The sequence below is a fragment of the Hippoglossus stenolepis genome, chromosome 14 (assembly GCF_022539355.2).
Source record: "Hippoglossus stenolepis isolate QCI-W04-F060 chromosome 14, HSTE1.2, whole genome shotgun sequence".
Classification (NCBI taxonomy): Eukaryota; Metazoa; Chordata; class Actinopteri; order Pleuronectiformes; family Pleuronectidae; genus Hippoglossus; species Hippoglossus stenolepis.
The window spans coordinates 3,057,861-3,076,040 of record NC_061496.1 but is presented as its reverse complement, the minus strand read 5'-3'; the positions used below and the strand labels follow the sequence as shown (position 1 = coordinate 3,076,040).

The following is an 18,180-nucleotide window of genomic DNA, read 5'->3' as shown; positions in this document are numbered from 1 at the left end:
AACTACTACTACTAGTTGTACTACTCTACAACTCTTTACTACAACTACTATTACTATTACTATTACTAGTAATAATAATAATAATAATAATAATAATAATACTAACATGGATAACCTTTACAAACATGTTCAAACTAAAGCTTTTTGTCTGAGGTGAACATTCGTTTCCTCATTTGCAGGTGATTTGATGTTTTGGTTTCAATGCGTGTGTGGAAATCACATGCTTTATGAAAATCCATGATCGATTCTCCCCAAAGTTGTTTCCATTGCACCTTGTAGCATTTTGTTATACTTTACAAGTCTAAAAGCTAGAAGAGAAGTCTAAAACCTACTGTGATATTTTTACTTTTTTGGGTTTCCACGCAAAATAATGTTTGATGCATAACGAAGCACATAAGAGCAGATGGATGGAAACATACTCTGACTCATAAACATGATGCAGCATTATATTCTTTCATAGGATCAAACATGTGCAAACAAGCTGAATGCACCTCCATGCATTTGTAAAGCCCTTTGAATTGTCTTATGTCTGTAAACTTGCAATACCTGTTTCAGTCTTGGTTGAACACCTTTTTCCACTGAACACACATGTGGGTGTGTCCCAGAGGGTATTGCCTCATCTTGATTTCCATGGAACTGATAACAGGGTATGTACCGCTAATCTACAGTTAAATTCAATATTTTCAAGACCTTTTCAAGACCCTTCTAATATTTTCAAGACCCCAGCGCCACTATGAGCTGTAACCAGTACATCAGCGACACCTTTAACACAATTGGGTTGAGGTGCAAAATGAAATGTTAGTTTGCCCAGAACTTCTATGGAGCACTGTATCAACACAACAGAATTCAGTAGGCGGGAGGAAAAAAGCTCAAAAGAATAAATTGAGTTACTAAACCAAAGGCAAAATTTATTTTAGCAAAAAAATAAAAGTATATTTATAACTTCTTCTTTTATGCTCACTCGCTCACTCACACATGCACACAACAGTGTTTCCCTGATTTGGAGAGATCATGGTGGATGGACCCTGGACCCCTTGGAAGAAGGTTTATTACATTTTAAAGTAAAGATGCATCAATCTGGTGCACTTTGAGAGAAAAAAATAAGAAGAGGGCTAGATTGAAATTAGTATGGCAGTCAGAATCTACTTGTGTGGGTGTGAAACACTGCACAGACACACTAGGCAGTAAATGGTTCAGTCAACTCTGCAATAGGCACTTTTTATAATACTTTAAATAACAACACTATTTTGCATATAAATAACACAAATCAGATCAACATTGTCACTGATATAATGCTACGGCTTTCTCAAAGAGCCACCATGTGGCATATTATTTTAAGTGCAACACAAAGTTTTCAGCTGACATACACACAGGAAGCTAGTCTGTTTTCTCACACACTGAAGAAAATTACCATCTGCCCCATTCTCCCAGTATTATGAAATAATAATAGAACTCAGAAATGTACTTGTCAAACTTTGAACACGGATGAAACTAACTTTGAACATGGATGGAAACTAACTGAGCTGGGTGCTCCTCCTTACAAATCACAGTGCATGGCATGTGCCTCAATTCAGTTGCTTTGGTTTCCAACAACATTTCAGTTTGCACCAGCTCAATTCAACATTTTCCTTGGCGTGCTGCCTTCTCCTGAGGGTGTTTGACTTTGTTATCAGCCGAGCCAATAGCGATCCAGACTTTCCCTCTGCCTGCTCTGCCAGCTGATCGGCATCTTTTGAAAACTTCTGAAATTCCTTCATTGGGCGTGAGAGAGGGTGTTTTCCTGTTGTGTCGAGACACCACAACACTTCTGCTCCCAGCGTCACTCTGAGGTCTGTAGAAGTTGAGCGGCAACTGAGGTTAACGTTAGCAAACGCTGGCAATGTGTGGTAAGCTTAGTTACTGGCTTCAGCTACATCGTACAAGTACTGGGTGGTGTAACGAAGCGTTAGCGAGGAAGGTGTTGCCTAATGCTCGATGGACAACCGCTGTCTGCGTGCCGCAACGGATTTAGGGATGGCACCTTGCATATATGACCGGAGAGCATTGATCCCGGTAAACTACACTCATTTTCTTTTACAGAGCGAACAGTAAGCCTCCACAGTCATTCCCAGCAATAAGGGCTGACAGAGCGAACTGCTCGTGTTCCAGCCACGACTCTTGATTTACACTTCCCCATTGCCTATTCCTTTGCAGCCATATAAGAATTAATGGCGCCCAATGTTTGCAGCAAACCGATCCTCCACCATGGACAATTCGACAACTGACCAAGGCACCATTCACACGTAAAAGCCATAACAACAAATACAAATAAAAAGAAGAATCAATAAAGGAGACAACATTGCACAAGAGCAAAAAAAAGATGACATCACGTAATGAAATGTGATTTAAAAAGTCACTGAATCCTACCACCTGCAAACCATCATATGGGATGGACGAAAGTTCAACATGAAAACCTGACTGAGGTTAGTAAACATTTATATGTATATCACACTACAGTACTTTGAGATGCATCTAGGTGTATAATAATAAGAATAAACTGGCAGGTACAGGGGAGGTTGTGCGCAACAGTATACTACTACTACTACTACTACAAGTACTACTACTACAACTACTAATACTGTTTTTAGTTTCATTATAGTTCCCATGAAGTGATGTCTCTGATCCTCACAAGAGCAAAGATCTCTTCAGTCAGAGCTGGAGCAGGTGTCATTTTTACCAACAATATCATAATGATGATGCACCGCATAGTGTTTTGTGATAATTTTGTGTTGGATTTATCAGTCATCTGGAAAACGGTAGTTTTCAATTCAGTCCGAACTTCTCTTGCTGACAATTTCCAGGACTCATAGGCCTTATAGAGTCTTTTTGTGCTTCCAGGGCAGTCTCTTTGTGCAGTTCTTGGACCTTTCTGGTACATTATTCTTTGCCTTGAGCCTGGTCTGTCTTGATGTGTGGGAACTGATTTACTTGTTGCTGCTGCTTGGTGACATTTAGTTTTGCGTTGCTAGGATTTATTTATCGAACTTTAATCTTTGGAGTGTAATATACAGTATGCCTATGAATAGAACCTCTGCAAGTAGTCGCTTTAATTTGGTAACTGCTATTTCCAGACATTTACAAACAGTTGAATACTCAGAGTTTTAGTACAAAAACAGATGCAGCAAATATCATAAGTAGAAAGAAAAAGGCTTGACAGGCACAATCAAAGAAGATGCGCTATAAGTGTGCTTAACCAAACTATACTAGAGCAATTAAACAGTGTTTAGGCTCCTCAAAGACAACAACAAATAATGTTAGTTGCAACATGACACATTTACCATTGGTCGTTATAATCATCAATCATCTTCTCCAAAGACTCCCATTTTGTGATCAGTTTTGACTTTAGGACAGCAGGAAAATCCCCAGCATTTTTATTATTTACATGTGAAACACTTCATTAAATTTGCATATTCATAGTACAGTCTATTTACTGTCTTTTATCCATGTCTCTCAGTGCATCTATCGCGCGTGCACCTTTGATGCGTTGTCCAGTCTTGCCTGACGGTCGATTGTAGGTTGTTTCTTCGAAAGGATGACGACGCGAGTCAGGAATACGTTTCAAATGTAGCGTCGAGTTTTACTGTAACAGCCCCTGGCTGGCAAAGCAAGACGCAGAGAGTTCCGAACTGATGCGTCACGGCTCTTTATTCAAACATTACATCGTGGCGCCGTAGAAACACCGTAAAACTAGAAAGACAAATACAACCGTTAAAATACCTAAACATCAGCTAAACAAAGAAATAACCACGTGAGACAAGTTTGACGGGTTAATGTGACATAGCGACTCCCATTCCCGCTACCTGTAGCAAAGGGAATAAAACCTGCTTCCTACCTCATTCCGCTCGCGAGGGTGTTAAACGAGGATTAATACCTCCGTAAAATAGGGAATCGCCGTACAGCTGGCGCCCTGTTGTTTGGATTTGGTGTGTTTATTATATCGGTCCGCTCCGTAAAGCTACAGGCATTTACGCGAGGTGAGTCGCTACGTTTAAAAGGACAACAAATTACTCACTTAAATAACACGATACATACTTGAACATAAAGAACAAAATAAACCCAACCCAAATAATAAATAAAAAAATCTGCATAACCTACCAGGTTTAGCAGTCAGTTACAATTACTATTACTAGTAATAATAATAATAACAAGACATCAAAGATTCCTTTGATCTATTACCACTGACACTGCAGGAGTGGAGTTGTTTGTTGACGGCTCAGCATCAAAGGATTCATGGTCCATGTATGTCCGAGATACAGAACATCGTGTTTTGATGGCGTGTAATCAAACTTTGACGCCACGCCACGGTCACACCAAGGTTGTTTCCATTGCACCTTGTAGCATTTTGTTATCGCTACACAAGTCTAAAAAAAAGCTAAGTCTAAAACCTACTGTGATATTTTTACTTTTTTGGGTTTCCACGCAAAATAATGTTTGATGCACAACTTGAAAACACATAAGAGCAGATGGATGGAAACATACTTTCTGACTCATAAACATGATGCCAGCATTATATTCTTTCATAGGATCAAACATGTCTAGCTTCGCCCCTGAATACACCTCCATGCATTTGTAAAGCGCTTTGAATTGTCTTATGTCTGTAAACTTGCAATACCTGTTTCAGTCTTGGTTGAACACCTTTTTTCCACTGAACACATGTGGGTGTGTCAGAGGTGTTGCCTCATCTTGATTTCCATGGAACTGATAACAGGGTATATGCAGCAATCCTGAGATTAAATTCAATACTTTTCAAGACCTTTTTCAAGACCCTTCTAATATTTTTCAAGACCCCAGCGCCACTATGAGCTGTAACCGGTTACATCAGCGACACACCTTTAACACAATTGAGTTTGAGATTGCAAAATGAAATGTTAGTTTGCCAGAACTTCTATGGAGCACTGTATCAACACAACAGAATTCAGATAGGCCGGGAGGGAAAAAAGCTCAAAAGAATAAATTGAGTTACTAAGCCAAAAGGCAAAATTTATTTTAACTTAAAAAAATAAAGTATATTTATAACAATAACATGCTCACTCGCTCACTCACACATGCACACAACAGTGTTTCCCACAGGATTTGGAGAGATCATGGTGGATGGACCCTGGACCCCCTTGGAAGAAGGTTTATTACATTTTAAAGTAAAGATGCATCAATCTGGTGCACTTTGAGAGAAAAATGAAGAGGCTAGATTGAAATTAGTATGGCAGTCAGAATCTACTTGTGGTGTGAGAAACACTGCACAGACACACTGAGCAGTAAATGGTTCAGTCAACTCTGCAATAGGCACTTTTATAATACTTTAAATAACAACACTATTTTGCAGCATAAATAACACAAATCAGATCAACATTGTCACTGATATAATGCTACAACTTTCTCAAAAAGAGCCACCATGTGGCATGTCTTTAGTGCAACAAAGTTTTCAGCTGACATACACAGGGAAACTAGTCTGTTTTCTCACCTGAAGAAAATTACCATCTGCCCCATTCTCCCAGTATTATGAAATAATAATAGAACTCAGAAATGTACTTGTGTAAACTTTGAACACGGATGAAACTAACTTTGAACATGGATGAAACTAACTGAGCTGTGCGAGTGCTCACTCCTTACAAATACGAGTCATGGCATGTGCCTCAATTCAGTTGCTTTGGTTTCCAACAACATTTCAGTTTGCACCAGCTCAGTGCATTTTTCCTTGTGCCTTCTCCTGAGGGTGTTTGACTTTGTTATCAGCCGAGCCAATAGCGATCCAGACTTTCCCTCTGCCTGCTCTGCCAGCTGATCGGCATCTTTTGAAAACTTCTGAAATTCCTTCATTGGGCGTGAGAGAGGGTGTTTTCCTGTTGTGTCGAGACACCACAACACTTCTGCTCCCAGCGTCACTCTGAGGTCTGAAGAAGCTGGCGGCAACTGAGTTAACGTTAGCAACGCTAGCAGTAACGTTAACGTTACTAGCTTCAGCTGTCGTACTCGTACTGGGTGGTGTAACAACGTTAGCCGAGGAAGGTGTTGCCTAATGCTCGATGGACAACCGCTGTCTGCGTGCCGCAACGGATTTGGGGATGGCACCTTGCATATGTGACCGGAGAGCATTGATCCCCATTGAAGCTACACTCATTTTCTTTTTACAGAGCGAACAGTAAGCCTCCCGGTCATTCCCAGCAACGGGCTTCAACCAGGGCTTGAACTGCTCGTGTTCCAACCACGACTCTGCGAATTTACACTTCCCCATTGCCTATTCCTTTGCAGCCATATAAAGAATTAATAGCGCAATATTTGCAGCAAGCCGTCCTCTACATGGACAATTCGACAACGACAAGCACCATTCACACGTAAAAGCCATAACAACAAATACAAATAAGAAGAATCAATAAAAAGGAGACAACATTGCACAAGAGCAAAAAAAAAGATGACATCACATGTCAAAATGTGATTTAAAAGAAGTCACTGAATCTGCAAACCATCATATGGGATGGACGAAAAGTTCAACATGAAAACCTGACTGAGGTTAGTAAACATTTATATGTATCACACTACATTAACTGAGATGCATCTAGGTGTATAATAATAAGAATAAACTGGCAGGTACAGGGGAGGTTTGGTACTTTTAACAGTATACTACTACTACTACTACTACAAGTACTACTACTACAACTACTAATACTGTTTTTCGTTCATTATAGTTCCCATCGATGATGTCTCTACGATTACTCACAAGAGCAAAGATCTCTTCAGTCAGAGCGGAGCAGGTGTCCATTTTACCAACAATATCATAATGATGATGCACCGCATCGTGTTTTGTGATAATTTTGTGTTGGATTTTATCGAGGTCATCTGGAAAGCAGTAGTTTTTCAATTCAGTCCGAACTTCTCTTGCTGACAATTTCCAGGACTCATAGGCCTTATAGAGAGTCTTTTTGTGCTTTAGGGCAGTCTCTTTGTGCAGTTCTTGGACCTTCTCTGGTATTATTCTTTGCCGCGAGCCTGGTCTGTCTTGATGTGTGGGAACTGATTTACTTGTTGCTGCTGCTTCGAGTGACATTTAGTTTTACTTGCGTTGCTGATTTGACTATCGAACTTTAATCTTTGGGTGTAATATGCAGTATGCCTGAATAGAACCTCTGCAAGTAGTCGCTTTAATTTGGTAACTGCTATTTCCAGACATTTACAAAACAGTTGAATACTCAGAGTTTTAGTACAAAAACAGATGCAACATAAATATCATAAGTAGAAAGAAAAAGGCTTGACAGGCACAATCAAAAGAGAATGCGCTATAAGTGTGCTTAGCAAACTATACTAGGCAATTAAACAGTGTTTAGGCTCCTCAAAGACAACAACAAATAATGTTAGTTGCAACATGACACATATTTACCATTGGTCGTTATAATCATCAATCATCTTCTCCAAAGACTCCCATTTTGTGATCAGTTTTGACTTTAGGACAGCAGGAAAATCCCCAGCATTTTTATTATTTACATGTGAAACACTTCATTAAATTTGCATATTCATAGTACAGTCTATTTACTGTCTTTTATCCATGTCTCTCAGTGCATCTATCGCGCGTGCACCTTTGATGCGTTGTCCAGTCTTGCCTGACGGTCGATTGTAGGTTGTTTCTTCGAAAGGATGACGACGCGAGTCAGGAATACGTTTCAAATGTAGCGTCGAGTTTTACTGTAACAGCCCCTGGCTGGCAAAGCAAGACGCAGAGAGTTCCGAACTGATGCGTCACGGCTCTTTATTCAAACATTACATCGTGGCGCCGTAGAAACACCGTAAAACTAGAAAGACAAATACAACCGTTAAAATACCTAAACATCAGCTAAACAAAGAAATAACCACGTGAGACAAGTTTGACGGGTTAATGTGACATAGCGACTCCCATTCCGCGCTACCTGTAGCAAAGGGAATAAAAACCTGCTTCCTACCTCATTCTCTCGCGAGGGTGTTAAACGAGGATTAATACCTCCGTAAAATAGGGAATCGCCGTACAGCTGGCGTCCTGTTGTTTCGGATTTGGTGTGTTTATTATATCGGTCCGCTCCGTAAAAGCTACAGGCATTTACGCGAGGTGAGTCGCTACGTTTAAAAGGACAACAAATTACTCACTTAAATAACACGATACATACTTGAACATAAAGAACAAAATAAACCCAACCCAAATAATAAATAAAAAAATCTGCATAACCTACCAGGTTTAGCAGTCAGTTACAATTACTATTACTAGTAATAATAATAATAACAAGACATCAAAGATTCCTTTGATCTATTACCACTGACACTGCAGGAGTGGAGTTGTTTGTTGACGGCTCAGCATCAAAGGATTCATGGTCCATGTATGTCCGAGATACAGAACATCGTGTTTTGATGGCGTGTAATCAAACTTTGACGCCACGCCACGGTCACACCAAGGTTGTTTCCATTGCACCTTGTAGCATTTTGTTATCGCTACACAAGTCTAAAAAAAAGCTAAGTCTAAAACCTACTGTGATATTTTTACTTTTTTGGGTTTCCACGCAAAATAATGTTTGATGCACAACTTGAAAACACATAAGAGCAGATGGATGGAAACATACTTTCTGACTCATAAACATGATGCCAGCATTATATTCTTTCATAGGATCAAACATGTCTAGCTTCGCCCCTGAATACACCTCCATGCATTTGTAAAGCGCTTTGAATTGTCTTATGTCTGTAAACTTGCAATACCTGTTTCAGTCTTGGTTGAACACCTTTTTTCCACTGAACACATGTGGGTGTGTCAGAGGTGTTGCCTCATCTTGATTTCCATGGAACTGATAACAGGGTATATGCAGCAATCCTGAGATTAAATTCAATACTTTTCAAGACCTTTTTCAAGACCCTTCTAATATTTTTCAAGACCCCAGCGCCACTATGAGCTGTAACCGGTTACATCAGCGACACACCTTTAACACAATTGAGTTTGAGATTGCAAAATGAAATGTTAGTTTGCCAGAACTTCTATGGAGCACTGTATCAACACAACAGAATTCAGATAGGCCGGGAGGGAAAAAAGCTCAAAAGAATAAATTGAGTTACTAAGCCAAAAGGCAAAATTTATTTTAACTTAAAAAAATAAAGTATATTTATAACAATAACATGCTCACTCGCTCACTCACACATGCACACAACAGTGTTTCCCACAGGATTTGGAGAGATCATGGTGGATGGACCCTGGACCCCTTGGAAGAAGGTTTATTACATTTTAAAGTAAAGATGCATCAATCTGGTGCACTTTGAGAGAAAATGAAGAGGCTAGATTGAAATTAGTATGGCAGTCAGAATCTACTTGTGGTGTGAAACACTGCACAGACACACTGAGCAGTAAATGGTTCAGTCAACTCTGCAATAGGCACTTTTATAATACTTTAAATAACAACACTATTTTGCAGCATAAATAACACAAATCAGATCAACATTGTCACTGATATAATGCTACAACTTTCTCAAAAAGAGCCACCATGTGGCATGTCTTTAGTGCAACAAAGTTTTCAGCTGACATACACAGGGAAACTAGTCTGTTTTCTCACCTGAAGAAAATTACCATCTGCCCCATTCTCCCAGTATTATGAAATAATAATAGAACTCAGAAATGTACTTGTGTAAACTTTGAACACGGATGAAACTAACTTTGAACATGGATGAAACTAACTGAGCTGTGCGAGTGCTCACTCCTTACAAATACGAGTCATGGCATGTGCCTCAATTCAGTTGCTTTGGTTTCCAACAACATTTCAGTTTGCACCAGCTCAGTGCATTTTTCCTTGTGCCTTCTCCTGAGGGTGTTTGACTTTGTTATCAGCCGAGCCAATAGCGATCCAGACTTTCCCTCTGCCTGCTCTGCCAGCTGATCGGCATCTTTTGAAAACTTCTGAAATTCCTTCATTGGGCGTGAGAGAGGGTGTTTTCCTGTTGTGTCGAGACACCACAACACTTCTGCTCCCAGCGTCACTCTGAGGTCTGTAGAAGTTGAAGCGGCGGCAACTGAGTTAACGTTAGCAACGCTAGCAGTAACGTTAACGTTACTAGCTTCAGCTGTCGTACTCGTACTGGGTGGTGTAACAACGTTAGCCGAGGAAGGTGTTGCCTAATGCTCGATGGACAACCGCTGTCTGCGTGCCGCAACGGATTTGGGGATGGCACCTTGCATATGTGACCGGAGAGCATTGATCCCCATTGAAGCTACACTCATTTTCTTTTTACAGAGCGAACAGTAAGCCTCCCGGTCATTCCCAGCAACGGGCTTCAACCAGGGCTTGAACTGCTCGTGTTCCAACCACGACTCTGCGAATTTACACTTCCCCATTGCCTATTCCTTTGCAGCCATATAAAGAATTAATAGCGCAATATTTGCAGCAAGCCGTCCTCTACATGGACAATTCGACAACGACAAGCACCATTCACACGTAAAAGCCATAACAACAAATACAAATAAGAAGAATCAATAAAAAGGAGACAACATTGCACAAGAGCAAAAAAAAAGATGACATCACATGTCAAAATGTGATTTAAAAGAAGTCACTGAATCTGCAAACCATCATATGGGATGGACGAAAAGTTCAACATGAAAACCTGACTGAGGTTAGTAAACATTTATATGTATCACACTACATTAACTGAGATGCATCTAGGTGTATAATAATAAGAATAAACTGGCAGGTACAGGGGAGGTTTGGTACTTTTAACAGTATACTACTACTACTACTACTACAAGTACTACTACTACAACTACTAATACTGTTTTTCGTTCATTATAGTTCCCATCGATGATGTCTCTACGATTACTCACAAGAGCAAAGATCTCTTCAGTCAGAGCGGAGCAGGTGTCCATTTTACCAACAATATCATAATGATGATGCACCGCATCGTGTTTTGTGATAATTTTGTGTTGGATTTTATCGAGGTCATCTGGAAAGCAGTAGTTTTTCAATTCAGTCCGAACTTCTCTTGCTGACAATTTCCAGGACTCATAGGCCTTATAGAGAGTCTTTTTGTGCTTTAGGGCAGTCTCTTTGTGCAGTTCTTGGACCTTCTCTGGTATTATTCTTTGCCGCGAGCCTGGTCTGTCTTGATGTGTGGGAACTGATTTACTTGTTGCTGCTGCTTCGAGTGACATTTAGTTTTACTTGCGTTGCTGATTTGACTATCGAACTTTAATCTTTGGGTGTAATATGCAGTATGCCTGAATAGAACCTCTGCAAGTAGTCGCTTTAATTTGGTAACTGCTATTTCCAGACATTTACAAAACAGTTGAATACTCAGAGTTTTAGTACAAAAACAGATGCAACATAAATATCATAAGTAGAAAGAAAAAGGCTTGACAGGCACAATCAAAAGAGAATGCGCTATAAGTGTGCTTAGCAAACTATACTAGGCAATTAAACAGTGTTTAGGCTCCTCAAAGACAACAACAAATAATGTTAGTTGCAACATGACACATATTTACCATTGGTCGTTATAATCATCAATCATCTTCTCCAAAGACTCCCATTTTGTGATCAGTTTTGACTTTAGGACAGCAGGAAAATCCCCAGCATTTTTATTATTTACATGTGAAACACTTCATTAAATTTGCATATTCATAGTACAGTCTATTTACTGTCTTTTATCCATGTCTCTCAGTGCATCTATCGCGCGTGCACCTTTGATGCGTTGTCCAGTCTTGCCTGACGGTCGATTGTAGGTTGTTTCTTCGAAAGGATGACGACGCGAGTCAGGAATACGTTTCAAATGTAGCGTCGAGTTTTACTGTAACAGCCCCTGGCTGGCAAAGCAAGACGCAGAGAGTTCCGAACTGATGCGTCACGGCTCTTTATTCAAACATTACATCGTGGCGCCGTAGAAACACCGTAAAACTAGAAAGACAAATACAACCGTTAAAATACCTAAACATCAGCTAAACAAAGAAATAACCACGTGAGACAAGTTTGACGGGTTAATGTGACATAGCGACTCCCATTCCGCGCTACCTGTAGCAAAGGGAATAAAAACCTGCTTCCTACCTCATTCCGCTCGGCGAGGGGTGTTAAACGAGGATTAATACCTCCGTAAAATAGGGAATCGCCGTACAGCTGGCGTCCTGTTGTTTCGGATTTGGTGTGTTTATTATATCGGTCCGCTCCGTAAAAGCTACAGGCATTTACGCGAGGTGAGTCGCTACGTTTAAAAGGACAACAAATTACTCACTTAAATAACACGATACATACTTGAACATAAAGAACAAAATAAACCCAACCCAAATAATAAATAAAAAAATCTGCATAACCTACCAGGTTTAGCAGTCAGTTACAATTACTATTACTAGTAATAATAATAATAACAAGACATCAAAGATTCCTTTGATCTATTACCACTGACACTGCAGGAGTGGAGTTGTTTGTTGACGGCTCAGCATCAAAGGATTCATGGTCCATGTATGTCCGAGATACAGAACATCGTGTTTTGATGGCGTGTAATCAAACTTTGACGCCACGCCACGGTCACACCAAGGTTGTTTCCATTGCACCTTGTAGCATTTTGTTATCGCTACACAAGTCTAAAAAAAAGCTAAGTCTAAAACCTACTGTGATATTTTTACTTTTTTGGGTTTCCACGCAAAATAATGTTTGATGCACAACTTGAAAACACATAAGAGCAGATGGATGGAAACATACTTTCTGACTCATAAACATGATGCCAGCATTATATTCTTTCATAGGATCAAACATGTCTAGCTTCGCCCCTGAATACACCTCCATGCATTTGTAAAGCGCTTTGAATTGTCTTATGTCTGTAAACTTGCAATACCTGTTTCAGTCTTGGTTGAACACCTTTTTTCCACTGAACACATGTGGGTGTGTCAGAGGTGTTGCCTCATCTTGATTTCCATGGAACTGATAACAGGGTATATGCAGCAATCCTGAGATTAAATTCAATACTTTTCAAGACCTTTTTCAAGACCCTTCTAATATTTTTCAAGACCCCAGCGCCACTATGAGCTGTAACCGGTTACATCAGCGACACACCTTTAACACAATTGAGTTTGAGATTGCAAAATGAAATGTTAGTTTGCCAGAACTTCTATGGAGCACTGTATCAACACAACAGAATTCAGATAGGCCGGGAGGGAAAAAAGCTCAAAAGAATAAATTGAGTTACTAAGCCAAAAGGCAAAATTTATTTTAACTTAAAAAAATAAAGTATATTTATAACAATAACATGCTCACTCGCTCACTCACACATGCACACAACAGTGTTTCCCACAGGATTTGGAGAGATCATGGTGGATGGACCCTGGACCCCCTTGGAAGAAGGTTTATTACATTTTAAAGTAAAGATGCATCAATCTGGTGCACTTTGAGAGAAAAATGAAGAGGCTAGATTGAAATTAGTATGGCAGTCAGAATCTACTTGTGGTGTGAGAAACACTGCACAGACACACTGAGCAGTAAATGGTTCAGTCAACTCTGCAATAGGCACTTTTATAATACTTTAAATAACAACACTATTTTGCAGCATAAATAACACAAATCAGATCAACATTGTCACTGATATAATGCTACAACTTTCTCAAAAAGAGCCACCATGTGGCATGTCTTTAGTGCAACAAAGTTTTCAGCTGACATACACAGGGAAACTAGTCTGTTTTCTCACCTGAAGAAAATTACCATCTGCCCCATTCTCCCAGTATTATGAAATAATAATAGAACTCAGAAATGTACTTGTGTAAACTTTGAACACGGATGAAACTAACTTTGAACATGGATGAAACTAACTGAGCTGTGCGAGTGCTCACTCCTTACAAATACGAGTCATGGCATGTGCCTCAATTCAGTTGCTTTGGTTTCCAACAACATTTCAGTTTGCACCAGCTCAGTGCATTTTTCCTTGTGCCTTCTCCTGAGGGTGTTTGACTTTGTTATCAGCCGAGCCAATAGCGATCCAGACTTTCCCTCTGCCTGCTCTGCCAGCTGATCGGCATCTTTTGAAAACTTCTGAAATTCCTTCATTGGGCGTGAGAGAGGGTGTTTTCCTGTTGTGTCGAGACACCACAACACTTCTGCTCCCAGCGTCACTCTGAGGTCTGTAGAAGTTGAAGCGGCGGCAACTGAGTTAACGTTAGCAACGCTAGCAGTAACGTTAACGTTACTAGCTTCAGCTGTCGTACTCGTACTGGGTGGTGTAACAACGTTAGCCGAGGAAGGTGTTGCCTAATGCTCGATGGACAACCGCTGTCTGCGTGCGTCAACGGATTTGGGGATGGCACCTTGCATATGTGACCGAGAGCATTGATCCCCATTGAAGCTACACTCATTTTCTTTTACAGAGCGAACAGTAAGCCTCCCGGTCATTCCCAGCAACGGGCTTCAACCAGGGCTTGAACTGCTCGTGTTCCAACCACGACTCTGCGAATTTACACTTCCCCATTGCCTATTCCTTTGCAGCCATATAAAGAATTAATAGCGCAATATTTGCAGCAAGCCGTCCTCTACATGGACAACTGACAACGACAAGCACCATTCACAAAGCCATAACAACAAATACAAATAAGAAGAATCAATAAAAAGGAGACAACATTGCACAAGAGCAAAAAGATGACATCACATGTCAAAATGTGATTTAAAAGAAGTCACTGAATCTGCAAACCATCATATGGGATGGACGAAAAAGTTCAACATGAAAACCTGACTGAGGTTGAACATTTATATGTATCATACTACATTAACTGAGATGCATCTAGTGGCTAATAATAAGAATAAACTGGCAGGCATAGGGGAGTCATACTTTAACAGTATACTACTACTACTACTACTACAAGTACTACTACTACAACTTACTAATACTGTTTTTCGCTCATTATAGTTCCCATCGATGATGTCTCTACGATTACTCACAAGAGCAAAGACTTTCAGTCAGAGCGGAGCAGGTGTCCATTTTACCAACAATATCATAAATGATGATGCAACGATCGTTTTGTGATAATTTTGTGTTGGATTTTATCGAGGTCATCTGGAAAGCAGTATGCCAATTCAGTCCAACTTCTCTTGCTGACAAACTTCCAGGACTCATAGGCCTTATAGAGAGTCTGTGGCTTTAGGGCAGTCTCTTTTGTGCAGTTCTTGGACCTTCTGGTATTATTCTTGCCATGAGCCTGGTCTGTCTTGGATGTGTGGAACTGATTTACTTGTTGCTGCTGCTCGGTGACATTTAGTTTTACTTGCGTTGCTGATTTGACTATCGAACTTTAATCTTTGGGTGTAATATGGTATGCCTGAATAGAACCTCTGCAAGTAGTCGCTTTTAATTTGGTAACTGCTATTTCCAGACATTTACAAAACAGTTGAATACTCAGAGTTTTAGTACAAAACAGATGCAACATAAATATCATAAGTAGAAAGAAAAAGGCTTGACAGGCACACTCAAAAGAGAATGCGCTATAAGTGTGCTTAGCAACTATACTAGGCAATTAAACAGTAATAGGCTCCCTCAAAGACAACAAGAAATAATGTTAGTTGCAACATGACACATATACATTTGAAGACAATGACTCATCAACATCACTTCCTGATTGGTTCTTATCAGTCCTGACTAACTACTGGCGGCGAAGGCAAAGCGCTGTAAACACTTAATGTCAGAATATAGTTCCACCTTGTCGTTGTTCTGAAAAACACATCTTACAGCTTTGAGGTGTTTTTTTTTATATAAAGACAGGACGTATTTGGTCTGGGTTCCTTCCTGAGTTGTTTGATGACTGCTAGGTCCTCGCAGTCTTGCTCTTCCTCACCCAGTTGTCCCACCACCGCAGATGCTTTGGCTATACAGGCCTTTGACAGCTTGAATTTACTAGATGGGACTTCCATCTGTGTGACGCACGGAGGACAAAAGATGCATTGTGGAGAAACCTCTAGAAGGGACACTTTGGAGGTTTATATTTCAGTCTCTGGTCGTCAACACTCACAGATTCATACAGTTGTTTGCATGTTTGTGTGGCATCAACTTTGCCTGAGAAGGAAACTAGGCACGGTGGTGTTCAGGTCCGTGGACGATGCGGCCATCCATGGTGCGCATCACCTTCAGCACCCTGAGAAACCCACAGCGGGACACAGAGACAGCCAGCAGCTTCAGGTCAACTCCAAACCATCCAAACAAATATATATGTTTATCATTCAAATGTATTTGTGGCGTGGCTCTGTTCTGGTGCACACATGGAGAGCCGAGGCAGGGAGAGCACACCTCCACCCCCACCCTTCTGTGACAGAACATCTGAGGACAATGGGAGGATTTACTCATGGTTGTTTTTCCACTGAACACATGTGGGTGTCAGAGGTGTTGCTTCATCTTGATTTCCATGGAACTGATAAGAAATGATTTACTTAATCCAAATATAATGATGTAGTATCTCCAAATAATGACTCTGTTACAAACCAATGAGTTAATTTCTTAAATAAATAATTATTAGTTCAAACCATTTCTCAAAATGATGACTTTGTATATTAAAATAATGACAAAGTAAGTTATGAAATCATTGTTTTATATACAATGTGCAATAAGAAGATATCATCACGTAAAAGCCATAACAACAAATACAAATAAGAAGAATCAATAAAAAGGAGACAACATTGCACAAGAGCAAAAAATAATAATTGTAATATGTAAGAATAAAGAGATGACATCACGTGTCAAAATGTGATTTAAAAGAAGTCACTGAATCTGCAAACCATCATATGGGATGGACGAAAAGTTCAACATGAAAACCTGACTGAGGTTAGTAAACATTTATATGTATCACACTACATTAACTGAGCTGTATCTAGGTGTATAATAATAAGAATAAACTGGCAGGTACAGGGGAGGTTTGGTACATTTAACAGAATACTACTACTACTACAAGTACTACTACTACAAGTACTATTACTAGTAATAATAATAATAACAATGAAAGCAGCTGTTTGTCCCCGAGGAAGAGGAGCAGGGGTCGGCTCGGACGGATCCACACGCAGGTGGAGGAGGAGGTAGATGTCCAGTGTGTTTATAAACAGATGTTCTTCAACTTCCACGCGTCACTTCATCTGCACTGTCCTCCCTCCTTCTCTTCTTCTGCGGTGGTTTCACTCCCGAGCGGTCTCACTACCGCCACCCCCCGGGGACACTGAGGTAGTGTCAGGGAATCAGGCGAGGCGGTTCCATGTCATTTGATTTTATTTATCGCTGATTTGATATGTTTTATATGTTTTTGTACTTTTACACTATACTTTTATCACCACTAATGTACAGGACATTTTGTAACATGAAGTTTATCTTGAAAAAATGTAAAGAAATCGATTTAAAGTAAAAAATGTACAAGTCAAAACTGTTAAATTTAAAACGAGACAAATAAACAACATTAAAAAGGGGTTAAAGTTAAAAAGGATAAATCTGTACAATCTGTACAATTTGTAAATTAATAGTAATAACGTTTTTTAAAGTTTTCATTCCTTCTGCTATCAGGCTACTTGGCTCAGACAGTCAGACATCTTTTATGACTGTGCTTTTTGTTTTGGCAGTTTGAAGTCGAGCAGATCTTTGAGTTTTACTACTTTTAATTCAATTTTAAAAAATGTTGGTTCTTTGTCAGTAATTTTAAACATGTTCCATCAGCCCTGTTTCTTGAAAAATGTCGGTGAACTGCTCATTTTACTTGCACACCCCTCCAGTAACTTTATTCTTTTATTTCCTGGATCCTTTCTGCAACGTATCTATTACCGAGGACACTTACATACTATAATCTCTCTGGTGCCAGACAATGCTCACAAGAGAGAGGTGAGGCCCTTTAGCATAGTTTGATACAGACGTCTACATGTCTCTGGAGCTGGGACATAATGTGACCTCAGCTCATTGTTCTATTTCCCTCAAGTCATTCTGTCACAGCAGGAAATATACTGCACATTTATATCTTACTTAATAGAACCATTTTAACCATATTCAATATCGGACAGCTTCTATTGTTGTGAACGAGTCTGACCCGGACGATCTCCTGCTGCTTCCTCACATGTGAAACTGTTAGGATTTGGTGAGGCAGATGGACCCAGATGCAGAGTTTAAACTTAGAGTATTTTTAATGAAAGAACAAGAATAAACGCAGGAATCTTAAAAAGTTAAACTGAA

General features: G+C 39.9%; 1 pseudogene; it reads right to left on the bottom strand.

The window, feature by feature from the left end:
- Nucleotides 1-6,268, bottom strand: part of LOC118121265 — a 15,660-nt pseudogene extending 9,392 nt beyond the window's left edge.
- Nucleotides 6,269-18,180: the final 11,912 nt, after the last annotated feature.